The sequence below is a fragment of the Mustela nigripes genome, chromosome X (genome assembly GCF_022355385.1).
Source record: "Mustela nigripes isolate SB6536 chromosome X, MUSNIG.SB6536, whole genome shotgun sequence".
Classification (NCBI taxonomy): Eukaryota; Metazoa; Chordata; class Mammalia; order Carnivora; family Mustelidae; genus Mustela; species Mustela nigripes.
The window spans coordinates 88,551,867-88,575,259 of record NC_081575.1 but is presented as its reverse complement, the minus strand read 5'-3'; positions in this window follow the sequence as shown (position 1 = coordinate 88,575,259).

Here is a 23,393-nt window from a genome sequence, read left to right as displayed (position 1 = left end):
GGTGGCTCAGTGGGTTAATGCCTCTGTCTTCAGCTCAGGTCATGATCCCAAGGCCTTGGGATCGAGCCCCACATTGGGCTCTCTGCTCTGTGGGGAGCCTGCTTCCTCCTCTCTCTCTCTCTCTCTCTCTGCCCGCCTCTCTGCCTACTTGTGATCTCTGTCTGTCAAAGAAATAAAATCTTAAAAAAAAAAAAAGAGGTCTGCCCCCATTTCCCACAATTCCTAGCCAGCTGCCTCAGAGGATAGACAGTTCGATGCAGGTTATAAAGTTGTGATCAGTTAGCACTGATCACAGTGTTAACCCTCCAGGCCAAGGAGTGACATGGGGTGGGAGGAATCTCAGGTGCCTGAGAAGTGAAAGGATCTGCCTGGGGCTTTATTCCCCAGGTCTAAAATGAACACTGTGATACACATTCCTGACCTCAGTGTCTTTCCATCCTTGCTGAGATCTATCATCAGAATGTCATCCACTCCACTCTTTTTTTCTCCAGGCTACCTCTGGACAAAATGAATGAATGAATGAATGTTTGAGTGTGTGTGTGTGTGTGTGTGTGTGTATATATTCCATTTTCCAATGCCTTTTCGTATCCATGAGATAATTATTTAATTATTTAGGGCACTTAGCACCTTGCTATTATTACTATTGTTAATGTGCCCTGTGATTGTTTAGAAAAAGTCTGATAGTTTCAAAAATATGTCCTCATGTGGGGCACATGGTTGACTTAGTCGGTTAAGTGGTCAACTCTGGATTTTGGCTCAGGTCATGATCTGAGGGTCATGGAATCAAGCCCTTTGTTGGGTTCTGCACTCAGCATGGAGTTTTCTTATCCCGCCCTCTGCTCCTCTCCTAACTCTCTCTCTCTCTCACTGTTTCGCTCTCTCATTATATCTAAAACAGATTTAAAAATCTTTTAAAAAATGTGTCCTCCTCTTTTGACGTTTATCTTTCTCTGAGTTGCGTTAGTTATCTGTGGACATTTCTAATCATGTCTTCTAGACCATCAGAGGTCAAGTCTTATGAATCTTTATATCCCAGGCAATACTCTACTCTAAACTTAATAAGTGTTCAATTCACATTCATTTAGTTGAATTCACATCCATGTTCGTTCGTTTGTTTGTTTGTTTCTTTCTTTCTTTCTGAGAGAGAGAGGTGAGGGAGGGGTAAAGCAAATCTCAAGCAGGCTTCATGCCCAGCACAGAGTCCAACGTGGGTCTCCACCTCACAACCCTGAGATCATGACTTGAGCTGAAATCAAGCGTTGGATGCTTAACCAACTGAGCCACCCAGGCACCCCAAATTCATATTTTTCAAATGAGATTTTAGAGAATTTGAGAGAGTGTCCCAAGGCTAGTATATTATTTAGTTTCTGGTCAGGAACATATAAAGTACTTTAGGTATTCCCCACAGAAAGGGCTTTAATGCAGGGGATTGGTTACAAAGCGTAAGAAAGGCTAAAGGAGTTCAAAGGGTTGGCGTGACTCAGAGGCAAGGAAACTTCTACTATTCCAGGGAGAGAGGCCATTGGCCAGAATCAGGGAGCTGCTACCACCTGGGGACTGGAACTCATAAGCCCATACTTACTGTTGACATTACCCTAACCACTGTTGCCATGGCCACTCCACAAACAGAATTTCTCCTACCTTCTTACTGACTTCTAATACGACTTGACTGCCTCCTATTTTTACAACCTAACCAGAACCCACTAGCAAAGGAGTCTGGGAAATGTGGTTTCTACACTGTCAGCCCCAGTGGTAACAGAGAAGGTGAGTATGGAGCTGAAGTTCAACAGACAACATCTGGGTTAGATGACTGGGCCAGTGCCGATTTCACTGCACCCTCTACAGTGGGAGAAGTCTACAAGAAAGAAGTGCCATACTAGAACTCTGCAGCAGTCCCACCTTTTTGGGTCTGAGGAAGGAAGTGTCTGGCAGTTGTCAGCCCTGTGACTCCCTTGGAATAGCAGAGCTATGTTCAAGGGCAGAATTCCCTCATCCAGACCATAGTCAGTGGTGCCTCCCTTACATGAGCGCCTACAACTCTGTGGTGACTCATTGTCTCTTTCCTCGAAAGTTCATCACTTCAGTTAAGAGGTAGAAAGAAAAATGACAGATGGGAACCAAGCAGATACAGCAATCCCAACCTATTGAGAGTTCAGACCACTTAGGAATTTGGATGATAATGGTTGTATACTTTGCTCCCTTTCTACCATCTCTGAAACTGAGGAAGTTGGCACTTACTGAGTGAATCTGAGCTGTGGAAAAAGCCAGATCTAATCCCTCACAGATTTATTGACCAGAATTACTCCATCTAGCTGTCTTTAGATAATGGTTAGTTCTTCCCTTGACACTGTTTGTATGGACGTAGCTTCGTGCTGGGGCAGGGAAAACAACCAGATATGGTTGCCCTGGCATTGCAAGCAGAGGTGGATTTCCCTTTCTGTCCTTTCTGCTGCCCCACCTCACAACCAGAAATGTCCCATTCTGGTTTGTCATGAGAGAAAAAGGATGCATAAATTTGTTTGGCAGTGTCTTTATCTGAAATTAATTTCTGTGTGTTGTGTAAGATAGGAATTCCATTTATTTTTCTTTCTACATGCAGGTATCCAATTATTTCAGATCATTTGTTGAAAAGTGCACCCTTTCTTAAAAATCTGGAATATCATCTCTGCTGTATATCATGTGCATGATTGTGTAGACCTATTTGTAGGCCTTCCACTTTGTTCCACTGGTCTCTTTATGGTATACCATCCTGCCTTAGTTACTGTATCTTTATATTGACTTTTATTTTGAAAGGCAATACTCACTACCTTGTTATTCAGGAGTAGTTTAGATATTCTTGTCCCTTTGCATTTTCTTAAATTTTGGGATCAGATTCTCAGGTTCCACAAAAATATATCTTAGGGTTTTGATTGGGTTTGCATCAAATCCATAGATCAATCAGGTGAGAAATGACATCTTTATAATATTAGTCTTCTAATCACGAATACAGTATATTTCTCAATTCATTTAGATCTTTATATCTCCTAATAAAATTTTATAATTTTTTCCATAGAAAATCAGAACATTCTATTTTCTTTAATGCTCCTTGAGATTGAGTGGTACTTGTAGCTCACCTTTACATTAAAGGTGGGACCTTCATGTTATTTAACTCCTGAATCCACCCTTCATGTTTTCAATGAACAAGCTGTAGACTACAGTACAAATGAAGGTGTTCCATGTGGTTGGGCAACATGATGGTCCCACCTGTTGGGTCCCAGCATTACAGATGAAGGGTTTCCTATTAACCTTTCCACTTTGGGTGTGCCCTGAGTCTAGTCTCTTGTTCCCTGGACTATTTGAGACAAGGAGTTCAAAGAATTGAATAATGTGACTGTAACAAAACTCCTTCCATTACTACTACCTTATTTATATAAATAAATTCTCTCAATATTTACATCTACAAAGGTGAAAAATAGGAATGTAACTGATTTTGAACTTGTCCCATTTTAACAGTAAGTACTAGTCATCCAAGAATACATGGACTATTTAAAAAAGTCCATCCAGGGGCACCTGGCTGGCTCAGTCAGTAAAGCATGTGACTCTTGATCTTGGGGTCATAAGTTTGAACCCCATGTTGGGTGTAGAGATTATTTTTAAAAAGGAGGAAAAGAAGTCCATTCGGTGATATGTTTTAAGTAAAAGTTTAATAATTAATTTAAAAAATCAGTGATATTTATGTTATTTTCATCAATTGGGTACTATTTATAATGATAGCAATCTAGAAGAATACTTATTTAACACTTAGAGCCTTTTGGTCACAGAAAACTGAAAATTTATTTCAATTTTAAATATATCTATATACATATACATATACATATATCCATATATATTATTCCAGTTTTATTAAAGTATATATACACATATATTTTTGTTTCAGGGAAGTGTGATAGGATGATTAATAAAAGATTTTTCAAACTTCAAAATACATTACATTAGTGTAATTTGGGGGGGTAGTGAAATGGAATTATGACTTCTAGGAGAGAAATAAACTGCAATATATCCAGCTGTTAAAGAACTTGTTCAGGTTTTTTTAAAGATGGGCAATGGTGGATGTTAAAGAACTAGAGAATTTAGAGTCCATTGGATACATTGAAAAAGTGATATACATATTATTTTTAAATGTCAATTTTAATAATATATTAGAAATTATATCCTGTGGTAGAAATTGCTTGCTTTCCACCAAAATCCATTCTCCTTATTTTTGTAACTGTCCCCAACTAGGGACTAAATTTCCTAATCTACCTTGAAACTAGACATGACTAGGGATGCCTGGGTGGCTCAGCTGGTTAAACAGCTGCCTTCAGCTCGGGTCATGATCCCAGCGTCCTGGGATCGAGTCCCACATCGGGCTTCTTGCTCAGCAGGGAGCCTGCTTCTCCCTCTGCCTGCCATTCTGTCTGCCTGTGCTCACTCTCTCCCCCTCTCTCTCTCTGATAAATAAATAAAATCTTAAAAAAAAATTAAAAAAAAAAAAAGAAAGAAACTAGACATGACTAGATGGGACCGAACTATCGTCAGTGGAATCTGAGCAAAAGTAATGAGTACAAGTCTATTATTTAAGAGATACTTCCTTACTTAAGTACTTAAGAGATAATTCCTGGCCCTGAATGACCCTTCCTTCTTCTGTCCCACTGGCAGGAATGGAAATTACTTATAGTGACCTTGGAAGTCTCATATTGAAGATGGCAGATCTGTCATTAGCCTGGGTCCCTGTCTGATTATAGAGACCTCGAACCCTCAGCTCAGAATGTGACTTGAAAGAAAGAAACTTCTTTGTTTTTTAAGCCTCTGAATTGTAAGGGACCTCTTTGTTACAACAGCTAGGCCTTCCTTAACTGATACAGGAATCAATACCATTAAAGTGGAGCACCACTATGACAAAAACCTAAATTTTTCAGCATTTGTCTGATGCCTAGACAGCAATTGATAAAGAAATAAATAGTGCTAGTAAGAAGGCTGAGGTATCCTAGACAACTGGTACTTTGTTACCTATGTTAACTTGGAAGGCAGACCACATACCTACCAAGCCAGTAGATATAGGGCAAGAGCCAGATGCTATGTGTAATGATTTCTTCTTACCACCTTAGGAAGGTATTACAAGGAAAGAATGAGTTCAGGTAAGAAATAGCCAGTTGGCAAGCAGAGGTGGAAGAGAATAGAGAGAATCTTTATGTTAAAGCCTCAAAACCCTCACAAGTTTGGAAAATCCAACTGCTTCTGGACCTAAGAAATAAGTCTCTTTCTCAAAGTTTACTTAAAGACTCATTAAAACCTTTATGTCAAACATTAAGACAAACAATGGATTCATTATGGAGGGAAGAATCAGATTATGGTTATCATCCATCCTTTCTCTCTTCTTTCATGACAAGAGAGCCATTGCTATGATATGGCTGCCTGGCCTGGGACCACATTTTCTGGTCTTCTTTGTAGCAAAGTGATGGCCATGTAACAAAAGACTTTACCAATGGAATGTGAGCAGAACTGATACAACTTCAGCTTCTCTTGCTTAAAAATAGTCTGTGGCCCTAGGATCCTGTTCTTTCTCTTGGTTGGCTAGAGTAGTAACTAGAATTACTTTAGAAGCCATGTATCAAAGATGGCAGAACATTCTACTCAGCCTGAATCTTGGAACCAGAAAAACAGAAAGAAACTCCTCTGTTCTTCAAGCTACTAAATATTGACAACCTGTTTGTTATAGGACATAGCCTTTAACCATAACTAATACTCATAACTTAACAACTGTTTAAATTTATTATGAAAAATATTACATAACTTCCAAATGTGTGTAAAGGTAAGTAGTTTTTGCTTTGTTTTGCTTTCTTTTAAGGGATTCATAAGCAACAAAGTTTAAAAACTCGTGGTATAGTTCATACTGGATGATTTCTGCTTTTTCACCTTCTAGTCACTCAGCAACCACCTGTATTCTTGTTCTCTTCCTCTCTAAAAAGAGAGTATACAGATTCCAAAGACATTGATGCATGAATCACTGTACAACCTCTCTATGTACCAAATGCCTTCCCCACCCATAGTTCCTTCTAAGGGAACTTTCCCTATCTTTAGTTCCTATGAGAAAGCTCCCCCATATTTTGTTCCAGTAAGCCCCTCTTCTCTATCATTGCTCATGGCCACAGCTGATTGGGCCAGAATGGGCACCTGTCCAGTGAGCAGCCAGTCCATAGACAGGTCAGGAACCTCTGCTATAGCCTGACCCAAAAAGCCAAATTGGCTCTATCGTATTACCTTTTTCTTTTCTTTTCTTTCTTTCTTTTTTTTTTTTAGAAAATATGAAGTAGATGGCAGAGGAAGCTGAAATTGAGCACATGTATGTGTAAAGAAAGGCCATGAATTAGTGTGGGACCATTGAGGACAGAACAAACTCAGGTTGCAAAGAAGCACAAGCTGTGAATTGGCAAAGCTAAGAGGTAGAAAAGAGCTATATAGAATAGAGGGGGAAAGTAAGCCAGGGAGGGCATTTCTGTCTCATGTATGGCATGCCAGTTATCCCAGTTATCTTAAAAACTACAAACACATGGAAATTCTGGATGAAATATAACAAATATCCCCTAAAATGCATAGCTGAGATAAAGTTAAGTAAATCTGAGAGGGAAGCAAAAAGAAAGGCAAAATCAAAGTGGTAAGCTTGTGCTGCTGTTTTGTGTGGATGGAATCTTTTATTGTTGTCAGCAAACAAGAGGCAAGGTGGGGATGAGAAATAAAGAGCTCCTCAGTGAAAGGATGGGCCATTATTCTATCTACCAACAAGGGGACATCAGGAGGATAATTGTCAGTCTAAGCTTGACAACTACTGGAGCTCCCAAGTGGGACCTGTATCACTTGGGGAATGCAGATTAACAGTGTCTCCAATGTGGCCTCCTAGATAGCTGGTACACCTTAAGTTCCTGATTCTATTTGAATACTTGAGTTTAGCCCTCAGTTTTGGAAAGCCAGTGTGAGGGCAGTTATCCAATCTATTCTGTTTGTCCACACCACCAGCCAAGTGACATTTGTCCACTCTCTAGAATAAGTCAAGGCTATGGGAATGAGCTTGGGGAAGACATCTGGAGGTGTCAACAGGTGCTTGGTATGAAAATTTAGCAGCTTGGGTCCTCCCCTACTATTGCTTCTCAGTAAGATTAAGGACAGCGGTGATGAAATTGTCCTAAGAGCTATCTGGCAAGGACAGCAGACCCAATAGTCAGTTAAATTATGTACACAAGTAAAACAGTTGTGGAAAGCTACACCGGGGCATTTTCCCTCATAAGGCCAGGCTTCAGGGGCGGTTCTAAAAGAGAAAAGGTCATTAATGTCCCTCCCTCCTCTGCTGGTGGTGTTGCTCCCCCTCCCTCTCCACAAAATTGTTTTGGCCTATTCCGGCAGCTGTAACTTCACTTTTTTCCAGTCATTTATTATTCATACCCATACCTTTTGTTCCTAAGAGTCAAGTGCAAGAGGGGCAAGGATTTTTTTTTTATAAAACTTACAGATGGGGCACCTGAGTGGCTCAGTGGGTTAATAAGCCTCTGTTTTTGGCTCAGGTCATGATCTCAGGGTCCTGGGATTGAGCCCCACATCGGGCTCTCTGCTCAGTGGGGAGCCTGCTTCCCCCTCTCTCTCTGCCTGTCTCTCTGCCTACTTGTGATCTCTGTCTGTCAAATAAATAAATAAAATCTTAAAAAAAACTTACAGAGACAGTGTTATATCCCCTACTTTAGCCCATATGGGTCATGATGGGGAGATTCCATGAGCAATGTACTCAACCAAGTGCTCATTACTTTGACGATCTAAACCATGGAAGTCTAACAAGAGAATCCAGATGGCTGAACCAGAATTAAGTTTCAATCCCTCAGGACTTGTTTTGGACTGAGCTGCCATCTAGAGAGAGTACCAACCAGGCTGGCTTGGGGTTGCCATTAGGAAAAGAGAGAAGCATCATGCTAAGAATTGGGCAGGATGGAAACCTGAATTTTCAAAATAGATCTCTATAAACCCCACCACTTTTTTCTTGAGCATTACCCAGGAAGTAGCTGAGAAGGGAAGATCCCTTTTTGGAAACAACTGTATTCAATGACCAAACTGCCTTACTAAGGTATATAGACAGGGAGGAGGTGGGGAAAATAGAAATCTTTTTAAGTCAATTTTTGAGGAAGCTGGTCAAACCCCACAGTACCAGATGCATGTGGATGGTAGGGCACATGGAAGAACCATTGAATACCTTGACAATCAGCCCATTGTGTGTGGCTTTTGCCACAAAAGGGGCATTATTAGCCTGAAAATAGTATTTGAAGCTGATCACATGACCTAGATTAGCTCCAAGGGCCACAGTAATTTGTTTGGATTCAGCTGCTCAGACTGGAACAGCAGAGGAGTAGCCTAAAAAAAAAAAAATCAACAGCAGTGAAGCCTTACTGATAGGCCTGAGAGAAGGTCAAAGGTCCAGTGTGGTTAATCTTTCAGGAGCAGGTGGAGTCAACACCCCATGTAATACGAGCTCACTTATTGTGAGACAAAGGGGTCAACTTTTGGCAGGTGTCACAAGTCTGGTATGCAGTGCTAGCCTCTGCAGATCAGAAACATAAACTCCTTTATTTTGTGCCTGGTGTGTGAGAGTGGACGTGTTGCCATGTCTGATCTAAGCAGTAATGGTGATAATCTGGGCAGTGCAGACTTGATTAGCAGCTTGGTTTTCACTGGTCTCATCAGATAATTGGCCTTTCCATTGGCATCCACATGATTAACCCAGCTGGTTTGATCAGAAGTCATGATGTGTTTCTATTGTAAACGGGCCCCAAGAGGGGTGTCCTTAATCTATAGTTTTCCAAGTGGCAGACCAAGCAACTAGGCAATTGGCAAGAGCCAATAAGTGAGTAAAAATCTGACAAGGTTAATCAAAGGGAGCATTGGTCAGAGCTATGAAAATGACCTGGAGTTCTGCCCACTAAATGGAGCCATTTTTTGTTTGGCATAGCTGGTGATGGAGTTGATTAGCAGCAGCAACCCAGTGACACCACTGGGTTTAGTTTTAGCCATCAGCGAAACAGGCCTAGACATTAGAGGAATTTCTGTGAATCAGGGGTCTCATTGAACCAGTGTCTCAGCTTCAGGCAACGGAGTAGGGCATAAATTATCCCCCAAATGTTAACTGTCACTTTTTCGTGTAAAGTTGAGATGCTCCTTGTGCCAGGCCAGCTGCTTTCTTGAATATATCATTTCCTTTTGGCAACTGAAGCTTAATGGGCTCATTTCACCTTGGTAGTCACCAAGTTTGAGTCAGCCCACCCCAAAATGGGGATATCGGGCTAGAGAGTTTCAAGGCTTCTATGGGCCAGATGTTTAGTTTTGACAAGAGCCCAGTAGCAAGCTAATAGCTGCTTTTCAAAAGGGCTGTTTCTAGTAGCCCTGTCAGGGAGGCGACTAGTCCAAAACCCCAAAGGGCATTTCTGGGTGGAGGCTGCCTCCCTTTGCCAGACTTCAATCAGCAAAATCATGATCATTAAGTTTATGGGACCCTAAAGACAGACAGCATGCTGTAGCTTGTAGGGCAGCTTCAAACATGATCAGTTGGTATAAGCCCCACTCAAACGATGCTGATTAGCAGGTTAGCTAATATAAAAGACCAAGTAGCATGCCTGGGTGGACCACATACTCCCATACCTGAAGAGTCCAGTAAGGTGCTGGGCCTCCTGTTTGGTTTGTATGGCCAAAGAGACAGCAGTTTTTCCATGACCACCAGAGGAATTGAATGTTATTATGCACCCACGTAGTTCCAAGAGATTGTACTTGTTGAACAGGCCCCTGAATTTTGTCTGAGTTTATCAGATACTCTTCCTGTCTACCTTCATGGTGTAACAGCACCACCAACAAGGTCATTGAGACTGAGGCTTCTGAATTGCCAAGAAGGTATCATCTATATAGTGAAAGCTCGGGACAGCGAAGGTAGAGAAACTCATGCCAAATCCTGACTCACCAACTGGTGGCAAATGGCAGGGGAGCTTAGGTACTCCCAGGGGAATACTATAAAAATATATGGGAGGCCTTGCTACATGAATGCAAGCTGATCTTGTTCCTCAAGTGTCAGTAAGATGGCACAGAGGGTATTGGTAATGTCTATGATAGCGTACCTAGTGTCATCAGCCTGTGTGATGGATTCAGTTAGTCACAATGTCTGGAATAGCCAGAACTATGGGAACAGCAACTGAAATCAGCTGGCAATAATCTGCTCTCCTTTTGGTCTTATTTTTACTGCCTTAGAGGGCTGTTTATTCAGATTCTGCATTGCGGGTTTGATTCACATTTCCCTAGTGACTAATAATGAACATCTTTCCATATGTTTATTGGCTATTTGTATGTTTTTTCCCTAGCTTTATAGAGGTGTAATTGACAAATAAAAATTGTATATATTTAAGATGTAAAATATGATTATATATGTCTGTGTGTGTGTGTATAGTGAATGGATTACTGTAATCAAACTAATAAACATGTATCACCTCAGATTGTTACCTTTTTGTGTGTGGTGAGAAGACGTTTTCTTAGTATAGTTGACACAATGTTACATTAGTTTCAAATGTACAATTTACTGATTTGATGAGTTTGTACATTATGCTATGTTCAAAAGCATAGCTACTATCTGTCCCATTACATCACTATTACAATATCATTAACTGTATTCCTTATGCTCTGCTTTTGATTCTCGTGACTTATTCATTCCATAACTAGAGGCCTGTATGTGAATGCTCTTAAGATCCACTTAGCAAATTTCCAGTATATAATACAGTATTATGAACTATAATCACCATACTCTATATTAGAGCCTCAGAATTTATTCATCCTGTAACTGAAAGTTTGCACCCTTTGACCCACATCTCCCCATTTCTTAAACCCTGGGCCCCTGGAAGACACTATCCTCCTCTGGTTCTATAAGTCTGACTTTCTTAGATTCCACATCTAAGTAAGATCATACAGCATTTGTCTTTCTGTGTCCAGCTTAATTCACTTAATATAATGCCCTCCAGGTTCATCAAATGACAGTAATTCTTCCTATATTTTGGCTGAATTGTATTTGAGTGTGAATGTGTGTGTATCATATTTTCTATATCCATTCATCTGTCGGTGAACACTTAATTTGTTTCCACATCTTGGCTATTGTAAATAATTCTGCAACGAACCTGGGAATGCAAATATCTTTTCTAGATACTGATTTCATTTCCTTTGGATATATACCCAAAGTGGGATTGCTAGTTCATATGGTAATTCTATTTTTAATTTTTTGAGGAAAATCCATACTGTTTTTCATAGTGGCTGTACCAGTTTATATTCCTACTAGCAATATACAGTGTTCCCTTTTCTCCACACCATTATCAGTGCTTTTTATCTCAACACCATCCTAACAGGTGTGAAGTGATAGCTCAGTGTGGTTTTTATTTACATTCCCATAATGATTAATGATGTTGAGCACCTTTTTATGTACCTGTTGGCCATTTGTAAATTTTCTTTAGAAAAATATATATTCAGATCCTTTGTCCATTTTCAAATTGAGTTATTTGGTTTTTGCTATTGAGTTTGAGGAGTTCCTTATGCATTTTGGATATTAACTTATCACATGTGTGGTTTTGCAAATATTTTCTCCCATCCCATAGGTTGCCTTTCTATTTACTTGATTATTTCTTTTGCTGTGCTGAAGATTTTTAGTTTAGATTTTTAGTTCCTGGTCTTAGAAAAAAAGCCTTCAACTTTTCACTATTGAGTATGATGTTCACTGTCAGCTTGTTCTGTATAGCCTTCATTATGTTGAAGTATATTCCTTCTGTACCTACTTTGTTGAGAGTTTTAATCATGAAAGGTACTATTTTTATTACTATAGCTTTCTGATATTTTTTGAAATCAGGAAGTGTGATGCCTCCAGCTTTGTTCTTCTTTTCCAAGATTGTTTTGGCTACTTGGGGTCCTTTGAAATTCCATATAAATTCTACGATGAGTTATTCTATTTCTGAAAAAAAAATCATTGGTATTTGGATAGGGATTGCATTGAATCTATAGACTGGTTTGAGTAGTGGTAACATCTTAATGATGTAAGTCTCCCAATCCATGAACATGGAATGTGTTTCCATTTATTTATATTATTTAATTTCTTTCAGCAATGTTTTGTAGTTTTCATTATATGAGCCTTTCACCTCCTTGATTAAGTTCATTCCCAAGTATTTTAACCCTTTTGATGCTATCATAAATGGAATTTTTTGTAATTTCCTCTTTGGTACTTGTTAGTGTATAGAAATGCAACTGATTTTTTTTTTTTTTAAGATTTTATTTATTTATTTATTTGACAGAGAGAAATCACAAGTAGGCATAGGGGCAGGCAGAGAGAGAGAGAGAGGAGGAAGCAGGCTCCCTGCTGAGCAGAGAGCCCGATGCAGGACTCGATCCCGGGACCCTGAGATCATGACCTGCGCCGAAGGCAGCGGCTTAACCACTGAGCCACCCAGGCGCCCAAAATGCAACTGATTTTTGTATGTTAACTCTGTATCCTGCTACTTTACTGAATTCATTTATTAGTTCTGACAATCTTTTTGTGGAATATTTAGGGTTTTCCACATACGATCATATCATCTGGAAGCAGATTATTTACTTCTTCCTTTTTATATGGATGCCTTTTATTTCTTCTTCCTTTTTATATGGATGCCTAATTGCTGTAGCTACAACATCCAGTACTGTTCTTAGAAGTGTTGAAAGCAGGTATCCTTGCCTTGTTCCTGGTCTTTGAGGAAAAGCTTTCAGTCTTTCACCATTAAGTTTGATGTTTGCTGTGGGTTTTTTCATCTATGGCTCTATACTGTTGAGGCTGTTGCCTTCTATTTCTAGTTTGCTGAGTGCTTTTATCATGAAGGGTTGTTGATTTAGTCAGATGCTTTTTCTGCATCAGTTGAGATGATCATGTGGACTTCTCTTCATTGTGTTAATGTGGTATATTATATTGATAAATTTTTATATGTTGAACCATCTTTGTATTACAGGAATAAATCCCATTTGGTCATGGTGTATAATCTTCTTAATATACTGCTGAGTTAGGTTTGCTAGTATTTTGTTGAAGATTTTTGTTATCAGTGTTCATAAGGAGTATTGATTTTTAGTTTTCTAGTAGTGCTTTGTCTGACTTTTGTATCAGAGTAATGCTGGCCTCATGGCATGAGTTAGGAAGTGTTCTCTCCTCTTCAAATTCAGAGTTCTCCAAGTGTTTGGTAGAATTCACCAGCAAAGCTATCAGGTCCAAGACTTTTCTTTGTTGGGAGATTTTTGATTACTGATTCAATCTTCTTACTGGATTTAGATCTATTTTTTTTTTTAAAGATTTTATTTATTTATTTGACAGACAGATCACAAGTAGGCAGAGAGGCAGGCAGAGAGAGAGAGAGGAGGAAGCAGGCTACCTGCTGAGCAGAGAGCCCGATGTGGGGCTCGATCCCAGGACCCCGGGATCATGACCAGAGCCGAAGGCAGAGGCTTTAACCCACTGAGCCACCCAGGCGCCCCTGGATTTAGATCTATTTTATATATCTTTTTAGGTGAAGTCTTTTTTCTAATCTTTTGCTGATTTATTACTTGGATTGTTTGTTTTACTATTGGGTTGTACGAATTTTTTACATATATTCAACATACAAGTCCTTTGTTAGATTGTCATATTGTGAATATTTTCTTTCAGTCTGTGGCTTGTCTTTTTATTTTCTTAACATCATCCTTTGAAGAGCAGACATGTTGATAAAGTCCATTTTACCAAATGTTTTTCTGTTATGGTTGGTGCTTTTTTAAAAATTTCCTATTTAAGAAATCTTGAGATTTTTCTCCAGTTCTTGTTCTGGAGGTTTTATAGCTTTAGCTCTGATGTTAAAGTCTTGGAGCCATTTCAAGTTAATTTTTGTGTATGATATCAACTAGAGGTCAAGGTTCACCTTTTTCCATCTGTCTACTTTCCCCTCTACCTATCTTAGGTTCATTGGCTGAGTCCTGTAAATGAGAATAACAAAAACAAAAACAAACACACACACACACAAAACACACACATACACACAAAAACAGATTAACAAAGGAAAAACAAGCAGAAGTTTAGTATGTGCATCACACATAGGGGAGCACTCAAACAGAGATGAATAACTCAAAGGGGTGGTTAGAACTTGGGCTTATATAGCATCTTAACACAAGAACAATAAATTTTTAGAGAAAGAATAAGACAAAGGAAAAACACTTTGGGTTTCTGTGGGGGGGCAGATTGTAGGAAGGCAATTAAGTGGGGGGAACTAATGGAAGATAATGGCTAGTTAGTAAAGTTGTGTATATGGATTCCTTTGGTCCTTTCTCCGGGCTGATAGGGGTCTAGAAGTTGTCTCTAGTGATTAGCTTTTATCCTTCTTGGTAGAGAAGGAAGGGGGAACACCTTTACAAATTTATATCCTGCTTGTAAGCAAATAGCAGTTGGGCTTTCCTTGTATCTGTTTCTTCTCAGTTGCCTTCAACTCAAAATGATCCTTATGGCACAGTGGAATATTTTAGAGTGCCATATTCTGCTACCCTTCAGCACTTAGCATTTATATTATAATTGCCCTTCACATAATTTGTTCCCTGCCCTTTATCCTGATGTCTGCAAGGGTAGGAACTATTTCTTTTTGTCAGAGTTCAAAATCAGAAACACAGTAGATACTGAATTAAACTTTAAATTATTGAACTTAAATTTTTTTGCACTTTACCTTTGCTCAACAGATGTCACAAAATGAGCATCCAAAGGAAATTATTCTTTGTCACTAGGCTCTAGAGCCCACGGTCCCTAATCCAGTCCTTTATTTATACATTTTTCATTTTGTATTGTATTTGTGTGAGCAGGAATTCGTTGGTAATCTCTGACAAACTGGTTTGTATTACAGCAATTTGTATTCCCACTCTGAGATTATTTGCATTTAAAAGTGAAGGCTGAAGAGGAAAATTCCTTTCACCAAAGAGGAATTCCAAGCGTCTGTTGCTGACCAATGGGGTGAACTTTTTTGAAGGGGTTAGAAACTGTTTGGGGGAGAAACTACTAAATCATCCCATAGAAGGGAGTGATTTTATTTTGGTCAAAACTAGCAACAAGAATAAACCTGAAGTCTTGAACGAAAGTCCCTAAAGAGGCTTGAATTTGGAAAGACAAGTTGAGTGAAAACACTAGCAGTTAAGGAGTTAAAGAGAAAATATGCTTCTGCCAGCAGTTCCTGGGATTCTGTCCAAACAGCATGCTGTCAGCAGCATCAGCCAGCAGGAACGCATAATCTTCCACCCTTTGGTTTTAGTGGGTAATATTAACTAAGAAAACACTCCAGATTTTTCATGTTCATATGGTATAACTCACTCACTGCAGACATAGCCCTTTATCCAATAGTTACCTCCTACACTTGGGAAATTTTCTTTTCTCTCCCTTTCCCTCCTTCTTTCTTTCAATACAGTATCCAATTCTGGACACCAACAAGCATCTCCGAGGACAAAAACGCATTTTTTTTCAGACTATAAGGTCACTTTTCTTTTCTTACAATCATTCTTTGAGTCAAAAAAAGTGCAGTGACCTCAGGTTTTAAGATTTCTGAAATTAAACATACTACCTAATTCTTTCCCCCACCCTGAAAGGCTCTTATTAACTTGTTGGTCAACTAGTGACTCATGGTGTATTAGAATGGAGGAAAAACATGCTGTGGAAATGCCATCCTTGTCATTACCTTTGTTCTGGTGAGAAGAATGCTCCTTGGAGTAGGTGCCCTCCCCATCCCTGCTAAGAAACAAAGGGAAAAAAAAATCTCATGCACTACACTATAACTTAGTTCAAGTCAACAAAATTTATTAAATGCAAATCTCCATGGTATATATAGGCTGAATAATTTAATTCAATCATAGTACATTGAAGCTTAAATGAAGCTGGCACTAAGGTTACAAAGAATAAATCATGGCCCCTACTTTAGCTCAGTGTGGTCAGGGAAACTGTCTGTAGATAATTATAAAACAATGTGATAAGCACTATATTGGGAGCTTGGAGGAAGAAATAGTGAAAATTTTGTGTGGAGAATGAAACTAAGTTCTTTACAGAGCACTGTAGTGGTTCTCAAACCCTTTGCCTTATCCCATGGTAACTAATACATATATATTTTTTAAAGATTTTACTTATTTAGAGAGAAAGTGTGTGTGTGTGTGTGTGTGTGTGTGTGTGTGTGTGTACGTACACAAATGGAGAGAGGTAGAGAGGGGGAGAGAGCCTCAAGCAGACTCTGCACTGGGCAGGGATCCCAATGAGGGGCTCAATCTCATGACCCTAAAATCATGACCTGAGCTGAAATCAAAAGTCAGACACTGAATCAACTGAGCCACCCAGGTGCCCCAATATTACATTTTTTTAAAAAAGATTTTATTTATTTATTTATCAGAGAAACAGAGCACAAGCAGGGGGAGCAGCAGGCAGAGGGAGAAGCAGACTTCCTGAAGAGCAAGGAGCCCAATGCAGGACTCCAGGATCATGACCTGACCCAAAGCCCCAGGATCATGACCTGACCCAAAGGCTCATGCTTAACCAACTGAGCCACCCAGGCATCCCAGTAGTACATACTTTTACTTGAAGTTTTGATTGAGATAATTGTGGATGCAGTTGTAAGAAATAACACAGAGAGATACCATGAGCACTTTACCCAGTTTCTACCAATAGTAATATTTTGGAAAACTGGATTATAATATCACCATTAGGATATTGATTTTAATACTATCCACTGATACTGTTCCGATTTCCTACTTTTACTTGCCCTTGTGTGTGTGTTTGTGTGTGTGTGTGTTAAGTTCTCTATCATATTATCAACTGTGGAAGTTCACCTATCCACCACCATAGTCAAAATACTGAATAGTCCCATCGTCATAAGAATCCCTCCAGTTCTTTTATAACCACACTCAACCTCCCTCTCACATCTGTCCCTGACCCTTTGCCACCATTAATATGTTCTACATTTCTAAAACTCTGTCATTTAAAAAGTGTCATATCAATGGAATCATACAGTATAAAACCTTTTGGGATTGGCTTTTTTCACTCGGCTGTAATTCCCCAGAAATTCATCCAGGTTGTTGCATGTACTAATAGTTCCTTCCTTTGGGGAAATATTAGATGGTATGGAATTCCATACCATGGAATACCACAATCTGTTTAACCATTCATCTGTCAAAGAACAACCAGGGTGATTCTAGTTTTAGGCTATTATAAATAAAGCTGTTGAACATTCATGTACAGGTTTCATGTAGACATATATTTTCATTTCCCTGTGATAAATGCCCTGGAGTGTAATTGCTGAGTTTTATGGTAGTTGCATGTTTAATTTTTTAAGAAACTAATAATGTGGGGTACTTGGGTGGCTCAGTCGGTTAAGTGTGCGACTCAATTAAGCTTTGGCTTGGGTCATGATCTTAGATTCATGAGATCAAGCCTGTGTTGGGCTCCAAGCTAGGGGCGGGGAGCCTGCTTAAGACTCTCTCTCCCCGGGGTGCTGGAGTGGCTCAGTGGGTTAAGCCTCTGCCTTCGGCTCAGGTCATGATCCTGGAGTCCTGGGATCGAGTCCCACATCAAGCCCCACATCGAGCCCCACATCGGGCTCTCTGCTCAGCAGGGAGCCTGCTTCCCCCTCTCTCTCTGCCTGCCTCTTGTCTACTTGTGTTCTCTCTCTCTCTCTCTCTGTCAAATAAATAAATAAATAAAAATATTTTAAAAAAAAAAGACTCTCTCTCCCCTTTACCTCTCTGCCCCTCCCCACCTCTAAGAAAAAAAAAGAAGAAGAAAAGAAAAGAAACTGGTGAACTCTTTTCCAGAGTGCCTATACAATTTTACTCCCCCACCAGCAATATGTGAGTGATCTAGTTTCTCTGCATCGTCTTCAACATTTGGTGGTGTCATAGTTTTTAATTTGTAGCCATTCAGGTATGTGTGGAGTAATATCTCATTGTGGTCTCAATTTGTATTTTCCTAATGGCTAATGATGTTCAACATCTTTTCTTTTTTAATTTTTGTCTCTTTTTTAAGGTTTTTTTTTTTAAATGTTCAATATCTTTTCATGTATCTATCTGCCATCTGTATTATCCTCTTCAGTGAAGTGTCTCTTCATGTCTTTTGCCAATTTTCTATTTGGATTGTTTGTTTTCCTCCTGTTAGGCTTTGAGAAGGTTTGTGGGTTGTTTGTTTGTTTTTTTCGGATACATTCTAGAGGGTAGTCTTTTATCAGATAAATGGTTTGCAAGTATTTTCTCCCAGGCTGTGACTTGTCTTTTCATCTTTGTCACGTAGATTCTCACAAAGGAAAAGTTTTTAATTTTGATGAGCTTCAATTAATCAGTATTCCCTTGTACAGTTCATGCTTTTAATGTCAAGTCTAAGAATCCTTTGCCTAGCCCTAGATTCCAAAGAACCTCTCCTGTGTTTTCTTTTCTTTTTTTTTTTTTTTTTAAGATTTTATTTATTTATTTGACAGACAGAGATCACAAGTAGGCAAAAAATCCAGGCAGAGAGAGAGAGGGGGGAAACAGGCTCCCCGCTGAGTGGAGAGCCCTACGTGGGGCTCAATCCCAGGCCTGGAGATCATGACCTGAGTGGAAGGCAGAGGCTTAACCCACTGAGCCACCGAGGCGCCCCTCCTGTGTTCTTTTCTAAAAGTGCACTCCACAAAAGCCTTTTACTAATTTCAGAGAAATCACACTGGAGCTTAATGGAAGACAAGCGATAAGGTAGAATTTTTTTTTTTTTTTTTTACCTTCAAATCTTTTATTGTCACTTTGGTTAAGTACATAGTTATTCCACTTGGGCTTATTAGTCAAATAAGATTATATTATCTCTTTTAGATTTTAGAAACTGTAAAATTAGAAAATAATTCTAAGAACAAAATGTGCAATAAAAATAAATAACTTGATGTATGTCAAAAACAAGTTGGTGGGGAGAATCACATGTTTAACTTTTAGGTTCTTTACTTCGGTAAGGTAGAATTTAATAAGAACACTATATTAGTGTATTCGGGCTACCATAATAAAATACCACAAACTGGGTGGCTTAGACAACAGAAATTAATTCTCTCACAGTTCTGGAGTCTGGAAGATCAGGATCAATGTGCTACCAGAGTTGGCTTCTGGTGAGATCTTTCTTTCTGCCTAGCAGACAGCCTCCTTCTTTGCTGTATTTTCAGATGGACTTTATTTGTGAGAGCCGGGAGAAAGAGCTCTCTGATGGTACTTCCTCTTCTTGTAAGGACACCAGTCCTGTTAGCTCAGGTTCCTACCCTTATGACCTCATTTAAACTTCATTATCTCTCTAAAGGCACTATCTCCAAATACAGCGAGATTATGAGTTAGGGCATCAACATATGAACTATTGGGGGAAATGACAGGATTCATTCTTTAACAAACACAGTGTCTGCCTTGTGTGTTGGACCACCTGTTCTGGGTTTTTTGGACCATGCCAGCATTTATATACGGGCACAGGTACCAACACTGTCTGGTTTCAGAAGTCCCATTGAGTGAATGCCATCTAGTTTGTGTGCTTATCTGCTTAGTGTATTCCTATTCCCCCCACTTCCCTGATTGTCTGGGAACCATCCCTGTCTCTCCCACTCTGGCACTAAGGTTCTTACCTGCAGAACTGCTGACTTAGTACAAGTGCACATGGCACCTTGGGCATAGTGAATTAGTCCGGGAAAGGGACTAGGTGCCAGCTGGGCGAATCACAATCTTTTCCTGGGAATTTTGACCTCAAGACTTAAACTCACTTTGGCTGCTCTATTTAATCAAAGAGATCTAAGATTGGGGACCCATGATGTTGGCCATTTTCTGCCATGTGGACTAGGAAACAAGGATGGTGGGTTTGCTACGAGAAAGAAAATGGAGCAGATACAAAGAAAAAGCAAGAGGCAGACGCAAGGAACAGAGAACACTCTAGCATCAACCACTGTATCCTATGATTGGGTACTATGAAACACCCCAAACCAAACTGCCTTTTTTGCTTTGAGGAAATTGAAGGGGACAGGGAAAGAGAAGGAGGAGAAAGCAGCCACACAGTTCCTGCCTAAGCTCTTCTTTCAACTTTTAGTCCCTTCAGAACTGACCATCTAGGTTGGCATACTCTTTAGAGCAGCTCTATCCATAAAATGTAATGCAAGCCATGTATCTAATTTTTTAAATTTTCTAGCAGCCACATTTTTTAAAGAAACAGTTGGAAGAAATTTTAATAACATACTTGATTTGATCCAGTATATCTAAAACATTATAATTTTAATATATAACTCAATTTTAAAAATTGCCCCTTTTGAATGAATGATTCATATACTGTTGGTTGCCTTAGGAGGCTTAAAAATACCTCTGAGAAGTGGGGACTGAAAGATGGTCTATGGTCAGGCTAACTCCTGAGCTTCTCCATGGTGGCTCTGTGTCCTGGGAGCCAGGGCAGCTATGTGAGAATTCCAGATTTCAATTCCCAACCAACTTGACCACCTCCCTAAATCTCTCCTAAAAAAGTCTGTTTCTAATTAACACCCTGAGTTAAAAGTAGAGACTTTCTTCTGGGTCAGTGTCATCTCTCTATCATCAGATGAGCTCTGGAGTCAGAAATCTCTGTATTTGAGTCTTGCCTCTGTGCCTCTCTCTTATTAGCTTTTCAACCTTGAGCAAGTTATCTCAACTTCTCTGAGGTCTTCATGTCATGCCTGTAGAATGGGGATAATGACAGTACCCGCCTACCACTCATAGAATGAGGATTAAATGAGTGAATTCTGAAAAAGTGTAAGAAGGGTGAAAGTCACAATAGCATATGTTAAGCACTCCATAATTGGTAGCCATTATTATGCATAGACATCCTCTCTAAAGGCTGACAGTTTTCTAGCAGCTAATAGGAAAACAGAAAAGGTAACAAAGAATTAAGAAAAAGAAATACTTTGAATTTTGATGCCTAACAATACCTGAGGCTTGGCACAAAACTTCTAGTCCATATTTGGGTTTCCACTTGAAGGCCCAAAAAGAAAATTAAAGCCCTTTCTTTGTCTTAACATCTATTTGCACCCTAAATTTTTTATTTGGGCTATTCAAAAGATATTCTTGTCCAGTAGTTCTTTGACTTTTTCCCTTAGATTGACCAATGTCTGTAGATTTAGCATCCTCATTGAACACACCCACTCCCTATTCTCCCTTCAAGCCCGGACCCTTTGCTTCTGTCTTTCAAAGTGATTTTCCTCTGGAACATACATAAATAATTTTAAACAGTGGCCCTGGAAACTACATTCACTATTAGAAAAAGAACCCCTAAGGTGACTTGCAGATGTGTATAGCTGGAGTCCACCCACATCCTCACTAAGCTAAATGCTCATGTTATAATGGAAGGAGGACTTCAGAGAGACAGAAATAAAGAGCAGGCAATTCAAGCTGAGAGCGAATTTAGAAAACATTCAACATTTAGAAAACATTCCTTAACATTGTACCTGAGGAACCTGGGCCCCAGAGAAATTGGCACCACGTACTTCCAGAGTGTTCTGCAAATGCCCAGCTCACACCTGCAGAGTAGCCTTTGCCATGTTGCATTGTGGTTGGTAGTGTGTCTGTCTTATCTGCTGCCCTCTGAGAACATCAGTACAGGGATAAAGTCTTATTCATCCAAGTTCCTAGCACTTGATATACAAGTTCCCAGTATTTGATATACAGGTGGTGAGTAAATGTGTAACAAATGAGTGAAATGCTTTTGGACTTACCTTGGCCTGGTATCTGGAATTAATAAAAGATCAGAGTGAAAAAAAATCAGATTCAGGTCTTTAGTTCTTATCTTTTTTGTTCCCAGGGCTTATCTGTATGTATTTGCTCTTCATGGGCCTGAATTTCTTTGGAATATGTCTGAGTAGGCTGACGAGAGTCCCAGGCATAATGTGAAACAAAATGATCTGTTGAAGATTTCCAAGTGTTATGAGAATTAAAAGTCCTCAATGTACTACACCTTAGAGTGTCCTTTTTTAACTCTCATGTGAAGAGACCTTGCCTGAGAATGAGCCCAGAGAGAAGAAATCAGAGTTAAGAAATAAGAGTTAAGAGAAGGTATCTTTCTGATGACATCGTCTGAGTTACCTGCATCTAGCCACACTTGAATGAAGTCAGCACGCCCGCACTCGTCTATTACGTGAGCCAGTGTACTGGCTTTTCATTTTAGCCAGGCTGAGTTAGGGTTCTGTCACTTGTCCCCAGAGAGCATTGACTAATAAAATAAAGACCAAATAATTAGAGAATAATAAAAGCCACATATTTAAAGTGTTGAACTGCATGGTGCTGATTACAGATGCAGTAGAAGGACAGAAGAGCAGGCTGGGGAGAGATTAACAGAGATAATGGGAGTTGGATAGGCCATGATCACTGTTGTAATGATAAACACCAAGAAAGGACTGTCTGTGGCTGGTAAACTATAGTAGTGTAGTATAGTAATAATAGAGTATAATACAGTATAAAATCAGGAATATTAGATAAGAAAGGAAGAAGGGTGGGCCAAGTGCAGTACTAGCCTTTATCCTCTTAGAATGTTGTTACGAGGGCCAGTGGAGGGAGAGAAAATCAATATGGTGTAAGACCATTAATTTTGGACAGTCATCCAAGCCTACCCTAGCATCTGGGCTGAACATAGTTTATTACCTTGTCTAGAGCAGTGGTTCTCAACCTTGGACGCATATTAGAATCACTTGGGGAGCTTTAAAAAACCCAGATACCATACGTACAAGGGAATATTTTTCAGCCCTTAAAAAGAAAGGAATCCTGTTATTTGCAATAACTTGGATGAACCTTGAGGGTATTACTCTTAAGTGAAATAAGTCAGATAGGAAAAAGACAAATTCTACATCATCTCAGTTACATGTGGAACATAAAAAAGTCATCCTCATAGAAACAGAGTGGATTTGTGATAACCAGGGCTTGGATATGGGGGAAATGGGGAGATGTTGGTCAAAGGGTATACATTTTTAGTTATAAAATGAATAAGTTCTGGGGTATAGCATGGTAACTCTAGTTAACAATACTGAATTGTGTACTTGAAATTTGCCAAGAGAGTAAATCTTAAATCTTACCCAGTGATGGGTATATTAACTAACCTTAATGTGGCAATCATTTCACAATATATACACATCAAATCATAACATTGTACACCTTAAACTTATACAATGTTATTATCAAATTTCAATAAAGCTGGGGAAAAAAATCCAGATACCCAGACCACACCCAGACCAAGTAAATCAGAATCACTGGAGGGGGGGCCCAGGTATCACAATTTTTTAAAACCCCCCAGATGATTCCACAGTGCAGCCAGATTTGAGAACAAGTAC